The sequence below is a fragment of the Syngnathus acus genome, chromosome 15 (genome assembly GCF_901709675.1).
Source record: "Syngnathus acus chromosome 15, fSynAcu1.2, whole genome shotgun sequence".
NCBI classification, from domain to species: Eukaryota; Metazoa; Chordata; class Actinopteri; order Syngnathiformes; family Syngnathidae; genus Syngnathus; species Syngnathus acus.
This window is the reverse complement of record NC_051100.1, coordinates 815,076-823,192: the sequence shown is the minus strand read 5'-3', so window position 1 is coordinate 823,192 and position 8,117 is coordinate 815,076.

Sequence of the window (8,117 nt, the reverse complement as noted above, 5' to 3'; positions counted from 1 at the left end):
GATTCACTCGCTCTGCCTTCTGCCTTCTGCCTTCTGCCTTGAGTTAACTGCTGCAGGGAGAGTTCTTCTAAGACACTGCACAAACGGAAATTCCTGTTTGTCAGGTTCCAACACTATTATCCGCAACCTGAACTTCAACCGGCTCTTATGGGATGCAATACTTTTTCACTGACCATCGTTATCCGTCTCATGGAGCAAAGAACCGCTTTCTCACACTGTTGCGTTATTTGTCAAATATTTACAGTGATTAATTTGCATCTGCAAATGCTCAATTTGCTCAAATGAATTCAGAAGGGCTTAATAATATGGAATAGGTGACATTCTGAGTTGCATTCATATTTTAATACGAGCAGGCGGAACAGACTGGTGCTTAGCCACGGGAAGTAGAGCTTATGAACTAGGTGCTTCCTATGAGTTTTCATACTTCGACACAGTAGACTGAAAAAGCTATGTTTTCAATACTCTACCACGTTCAATTATTTATTTGCTCTTATTTCAATTTCCAGGTATTTACTGTTGAAGGAAAAAGCATCGATTCAGCACATTTTCTCCGCAGGGGTCTGGCTAACTATTTGGAGAAGGTGAGGTCGTAAAATGACCATTTTGCTTTTGTTTGCGCATTCACAGGCGATAATGCAGCAGCACCTATTACTGTGCAGGTAGTATGCAGCTGCTCCTTACCAGGCATGTGAAAATCAAGGCTTTGGAGTATCTCACCTTATTGACATGTGAAATGTGTCCTGGCTGCAGGAGTTCATTATCCTGCTCTGAGCCCGCTGGCCCAGAGAGCAAACTAGCGGGCGGGTTTGGAACCCAATTCAGAAGTGTAAACGATGGATACATGACTGCGTTATCAGCTGACCTCACTTCAACGTTACTCACTCGTCAATGAAACTTCTTCACACAGGGAACATATTCTTTTCAAATGACACAAGACTTTCCTTTCTTATTGCTGTTAATGATTGTGTCGGCGTATCTTATAAAATGATTTCCGCCGAAGGATCTATCTGCTCTTCCGTCTGCCCGTCCATTCATTCATTCGTCTATCCATCACCGGTCCGGTCCAGAGGCAGGAGCCCACACCTCATGAATTTGTGAAATAAATATTGACGGGCAATGATTCATGTACCTGTGTGTTTGCTTAAATAATCCACAATCATGCTAGCAAATATTTGGTGATTTGTAAAGGCCTGTTTTCGGGATATGCCGTGAATACGTGTTTGCATATTTATTAGCTTTTAAGGCTTGACAAATAACCACGTTAATGGCTGAACAGTGGATTCAATTCAAGCTAGGATTATGGGAAAGCACAGACTTCTGCAAATGGACTCGGACATTCATCACCCATTTATGCACCCTTGAGCCTGTAATTTAGCATAGCTGCACAAATCTCGTAATGCAAAAGCACATGGTATACAGAGCAAAGGCTATGTTATTACATGCCTGCAAAGTCTTCATTATTCCGGCTGCTGGAAGGCCATGGAAGGAAGCTGAACACAGCCAGGCTTTCTTTGCATGATCTGGATCGACAAAGCCTGAAAACCAAATCAAGCTAAGCAGTTCTAGGATGCTGCTTATCAACTGGCTTTGTTAACCCGGGCTCTCACATAAAATGGACCGATTCGAGAGCTCCGCATTTCACCCAGGAGGAGAAAACTGTGAACACGAAGAATATATGAAAATTGCAAAAAGTAACACTGTTGATGTGCATTTTGTCTATGAGTTCAATCTGTCCGATAACGAGGGACTCATTTAAATCACTTTCATTTGCGGCTAATTTAAAGTGAAATCGTTCTTTGATTAATCGTCATCTGTGTGATACATACTGATGGATGGATGAATAAATATTTTATTTATTAGATGTGCTCCCATCACCATCAAATGGACATGGCGGCAATCAAAGTCAAGCATACGCACATTATACAAAGTGGTATGGAATTGCTTCATTTATTGTCATCACATGCTGTGACACATTTCCAAGTCACAAGCTTGCTTATGGCGCAGCAGACTGTGTTCTTGATCAGATTTTCAGCATCAGCGACTGAATGCATTAAGGCAAAGAAACGGAATGTGAGCGCATGGCTTGTCTTTGTGACATTGACGTTTGAGAGGTATCTTACTCCCTCTTTGTGGTTCACCAGCCATCGTGAAAGACTCTCTCACTCTGTCGCCATCATCGCTTGATTGAGAATTTCTTTGCAGCAAAAAAAAACTGTTTGCAACCTTTAGGAATCCTGACGAAATACCAACATTTACTACGTGCGCAAACAATCACGGCAAGGTGAGACACAGGCTTTAATAATGGCGTCATGGAAATAAGAAGGCGCACTATTTGGACCATAAGAAGCACTGATGCAATGGAGAAATAATCCAATCACTTTTTCAATCAAGTGATTCTTCACACCGCCTCCTCTGGATGCTCTTGATCAACTAGAAGCACATTTTGAAAATGGAATTACTGTTAGGGTCCGGGAGGGTTTTCTTTTATCCACAGGGGGCAGCCGTGAGCAGTGGCGGATGACTCACAGGTGGGGCTGATCCCCAAAGGTGGGGCTGATCCCCAAAGGTGGGGCTGATCCCCACAGGTGGGGCTGATCAGGCTCGTCAAGGGAAGGCTTTTAAGGAGCGTACTGCCAGCGCCTCGTCGCCTGAGTGCCCTGCCTATGTGATCTCCTCCACGCTTGGGCCTCTCGCCATTGAATTCTCTGACCAAATATTGTGTGTTCCACGCTCTTAGATTTCCTCCACGGACCACCCCGCTCTGGCCGAAGTCCTCACGCTCCGTCATCGCTGTTCCTGGCTCAGCTCCTCCTGCTCACCCTCCACTGGTATCACCTCCATTAAAGACTCCTTCTGGACTTTCGAGTTGGTTTCTGCATGTGAGTCAAAACAATTGCTAAAACTGACAATTACCTACTGTAAGAATTTCTTTTGTAAAATCTAAATGTTATAGATGTAGTGCAGATGACTCACTGTTTTCTGTGCTTCTAATTAAACCTTTTACCCCCCCATCAATGTGGCTGCCTGTCAGGCCATACTAAAAATAAGTTACCTTATATTCAAGCATTGCAGTAGGCACCTAGATGTGAATGTTAACTTCAAATCATCAAAATATGAGCTCACCAACAAAAGCGCACCTGCAATACTGCATCTTGTGTTAAAGTTAATGCAACATTTTCCTATTTTATACCTTGGGAATTTGAAAAGGGGCAACGCGTGTTGAAATAAGGCTTTGTAAAATAATCAATCGTGTAAAAAATAGCATGGAAAATGGACTGACCCATTAAAGCACAAACTTCCTGAGAGCTAAATGTACATTTTTAACTAGTTCATTTTATATTCAGCCAAGCATGCCTAACAGGGACCTTAACCTTCATTCATAGCTTAGCAACAGTGAAGTAAATGGAAGCCGGCTGGCCGCCCGGCAGAAATGTTACAATTCAAAAATGAAGGCTAATGTCACCCCTGAGTGTTTAAACATAAGTAGTTGATTGATCAGTCTCTGGATTTGTTTTCTTTGCTTTCGCTGTTCTTTCACTACCAGGCTTTCCCTTGTGGTTTGTCGGCAATATGGCCGTCCATCCCTGGCATCTGACAGGAACTTTGGTCAATGGTGATGTGGCTGTTTTTCTCTGCCCTCTGCAGGTCCAGAGGGGGACGAGTTGATATTTTGTCTGAATGATCTCTGCCTTTGTTAGTTGGCGTGACAGTGTCAATGGTATCATCAGCAAGGTCAACTTCAGCAGGTGCTCTTTTTGTTTGCAGTCTGACATCCCAGTTTTGATTTATTTTTTTTTTTTTAACTTCAAATGAAAATCAGAAATTGTACCTTGATCTCCTTTTTAGGGAATGATAAATACCTGAGACACCAAAATTTGCATGTGGTGATTCTCCTCATGGGCAATCAAAAGCAAAGAGTACTAATTTTCTTCCAAGCATGTACCTGGGTTTAGTTCTGGAATAAAGGTGCTTCCACTATTCACAGTACATCACTCGTTATCTCTCTCATTATCTTGTGCAAAAGATAAGCTTTAATCAAAAAGAATTTTTTTTTGTATTCGACCTCGGCGACAAAAATTCAAATTCTGTAAGCGCTCTTGGTCGGTGTCGTGACTTTGGATTATAATTTATATTCCCTCTGCGTGGGAATAATCACACTGGAGTTACTGTGTCCGGATAAAGTCAAAGAGCGGAAGGGAGGGTATAATTGATGCATTAAATAAACAGTTTTTCAAGAGATACCCAATTAGCTGTAACGCCACAATAGAACATAACCACAGGCAATTTCATCTCCATAGAGCATAGAGAGAAGAACATCAGAGTTATTCAAAATGCTAGTGGTGCTTTGGTGAATTGGAATACAATCAGAGGGAGGGTGATTTTCTCGGCTCAGATTACTGATGCATGCTTGACCAAGTAGGAACAATGAGGATATTAATTAGGAGACACGCTCACCCACCTGTTTGGAGCTTTTATCAGCTTCAACCATCTGCGGGCGAAAGCAATCTCACAAATAGATATTGGACGATGCCAAATTGCAAATGTTGGAGTCACGCCCCATCTAACCAAACATTCACCAAAAAGAACATAGTGCTATAATTGAGAAACACAACCATCGATGGCTTCAGTTTATGATTTTCAGTTTCTGAGGCTTGTGATGAGGAACAGTGGAATTCTGGCCTGAAAGATTTCTTTTTTCTACGCGTTTTTTTCATTTCACCCTGTCAAGGGTGAAATACGTCATTAATTCATTTTGCCCCATTGCACATGTAATCCACTTGTCCTTGAAATTTGAAATGAAGCAGTTTTAATAGCAAATGGCATTTTAAGCATTCGCAATTAATACATTTGCCAAAAGTAAGTCATGTATAATTCAACAATTAAAATTGTCACGGAGGTTTATTACTTTTATAGGTTAGTAACAAAATGACATATTCAAATGTCATTCAATCCAAAATAGAGCAAGCATGGTACCGCTCAAAATGTTCAATCTCAACATCTTCAAACCGAAAGCTAGCATATAAGGAGTAGCGCTGTTTTTTTCTCTTAACCTTGTAACCATGATCATAGCGCTTTCGTTTCATATCTTTTGCGATGGCTTGGAAAGAGACTTACTGGTAAACACTTCAAATTCAGAATTAGCTGAGAACGATGCTACGTTCTGTGCTACACATTGACTGACACGCACATTATTTACAGCAAGGTTAGATGACGATAAATGATGCCATTTAGGCCATCTGGATCGTGAGCTCCAATGATATGTGAAAGCTTTGTCAGCTTTTCCATAATGTCATTTTTTTTTTTCTCTCTTTAAAGTGTAAAGGTTATTAAAGTCCTTGAGTCTTTACAGCCAGAGAGAAATTCTGCCTGTGAGCCTGTTATAAAAGCATCACTGGTTAACACTCTTTATGATTGTGGACAAATTGGAATTGGAAAAATGATATACCTATATGTCAATTCTGCCAGTCGGCAAATGATTTCAAAGTGTTTCACTCAGGCTAAGTAAGCGGAAAATGCTTTAAATGCTTGTTAAATTGTTGAGTGTTCAGGTAGACATAAGGTGGAATTGCAAAGGATGAAATCATAATTGGACTTATGCAGTTTTTGGATGAGCCTTTTGCACGCTACATTAGGTAGAATGTGGAGATTAGGTCAAAAGATTAGAGCCATCTCGTGCTGCAGGGATGAGCTCATTTACCCAAATGGTCATGAGAAATTATCCATTTAGACTTGCCCACAATCGAATGGCAAATAATACTGTCTACAATGATACTTGGGTCAGTCAATGTATTAGTATTATGTCTGTTTTTGTTTTAAGATTAGTCGTTACTGGCTGACACTCAATCTTTTTGAATAAGGTTGGCACAAAATCTAGACTTTTCTATTGTATTGTCATTACATGCCGGCATTAATCATCGGTCATTTTATTCATTAATCATTCGCAACATTAATAATGTGTTATGTGTCAATATGTTACAAATACAGGTGGCGCTCATGAGAAAGCGAGTCCTAAATGTAGTAGACAAACGGTGCGCAGACGATGGCTCGGAGTGGGAAATTCCATCTGGGCTCACCCGCATTTGGGACTCCATCTGCCTTTTGCATCCACTTCACCATAGCAAACCCTCTTTTTACAATCATGGGCATCATTTCAGCTCAACAACTTCTAAATACTGGCTTCTTAGCAATTACAGAAACATGAAAAGTAAGTCGTTTATGTTGGTTATCTTTCGCACTTTTTTTCCTTCCATCTGGCCATTTGCGCTGTTGGCTTATTCTTTGTCCTCATACCCTGTCCGAGCATGAATCTCCATTTTTCATTCACAACCACTCAACTCGGGAGCTCTCTTACTGACTGATCATCGTGAGCGATTCTATGAACACACTTGTCTATCATTTCCCACTTATTTTAATCTTATTCTTTTCTGCCATGCTTGACACAACAATGGAGATGATGAGATTGAAGCGCTGAATCTGCAGTTAATTTAATCAATCTGAAATCAATTCTTGACCAGTTCATTCACCATGAAATGAATGAAATAAACTTGATTAAATGAATGTGACAATATCTGATGGGATCCAGAGATGTAGACATGGTACTTATCTTCACTGTGTGTAGTTGTGTTTCTATGATAATGCTACCGTTACGTGCTACACCAATTTATAAGGTGCAATGGCTTTTGTTTAAGGCCTGCCACATGCAAAAACTCTGCATACATGTAAATGTACATTATTCATCAATAAAATCTGATACAAGATAGCGTGTTAATTCACTACTCTTCCAGTACTCACCTGCTCTGGTCTGCAAAAAGCAACAAGAACCGCTTACTGAAAGCAACATTTCTGAAATGCTTTCAGAACTTTGCAGCCTTAAAGATACCGCTGTCTGTTCCACTGGCAGGCAGAGAGCACATATTACAAGGTTAGGCAGCTTTTCTCAGCAGGATGTTCTCATAAAAAAGGAAGATTCACTTTCATTTGCTATTGACTGTTTAGCCCCGTCTTCACACGAGATCAATAACAATGTATTATGTCGGCTTTATCCCCGCCAAATACAGCCAAATTCTCACTGCGCTTTGAAAGAATAGCAAGGTTGTTACTTACAAAGGCTTCATTGATTAATATCCCCCTTTTTTCTATCAATAAGTGAGTCATTTTCAGTAACGGACCAACGCTGTTAGCTCGGATGAAGTACTATCTGGCTGATATCACGAAAATGAGTACGATTACAATCACAAGGTAGTCAATTGTATGAATGTAACCAAAACCAGAATAATGATGGAAAAAGAAAAAAGGAATTAGTCAAGCAATCAACAGTGTGTGGCCTGCACCCATACAGTGCTCTCTCTCTTTCTCTCACTCACCTTCGCTTTAATGCGTCCTGAATGAACAAGTAGTTCCGGGCACATCGACTTTCTCACTTGAATCGTAGCAGGGGAATACGATGAAAGGAATAGAAAGAGTGAGATCATCTGGGAGACTGACTACCACAGTCAGAGTCATCAGCAGGGCCAAATGGTATGGCGTACACTTGCTTTGCTGTCACGCCGCTGTTATTTACGTATGTGCCGCAGCTAACCCTAATACATACCCCACGTCGACAGCTTTCGTTTTGGAGCAGGGAAGGCGAGAAGGGAGCAAGAGACGAAAACAAATGTCCTCATTAAATGATTACCCGGGCTCCCGAGGAATAACCCTCATCCCGTGCATGAGCTCGGCGGGTAAAGGAATTTGCCCAATGAGCCAGTGACAGAAAATGGTCAACTAATAGAGTATCTCAATATCACCGTAGCCAAGCCAGGACCGTAAAGGACCATGCATCATCTTAATGCCATTATATGTACAGCGAGCCTCAAGCGGCAGATGGATGCATGGTTGCTGTCCACTCCTTGACACATTCAGATCATCAAGCCCTTTTTAGTCTAGCTCACTTACCATACAGCACACACATACCATAATCATAGCACACAGTAACCTGTGAGAAAACACCGAAATGCTCTTGAAGACATGATTTAAGGTTTTGCACCGCTATTATCATCCCATGTGCTGTTGATAGCCAGTAAAATGGAGCAAAGTGAATTACCTCCAGCTGTCTGAGTGTAGCCCGCAGACCTCAA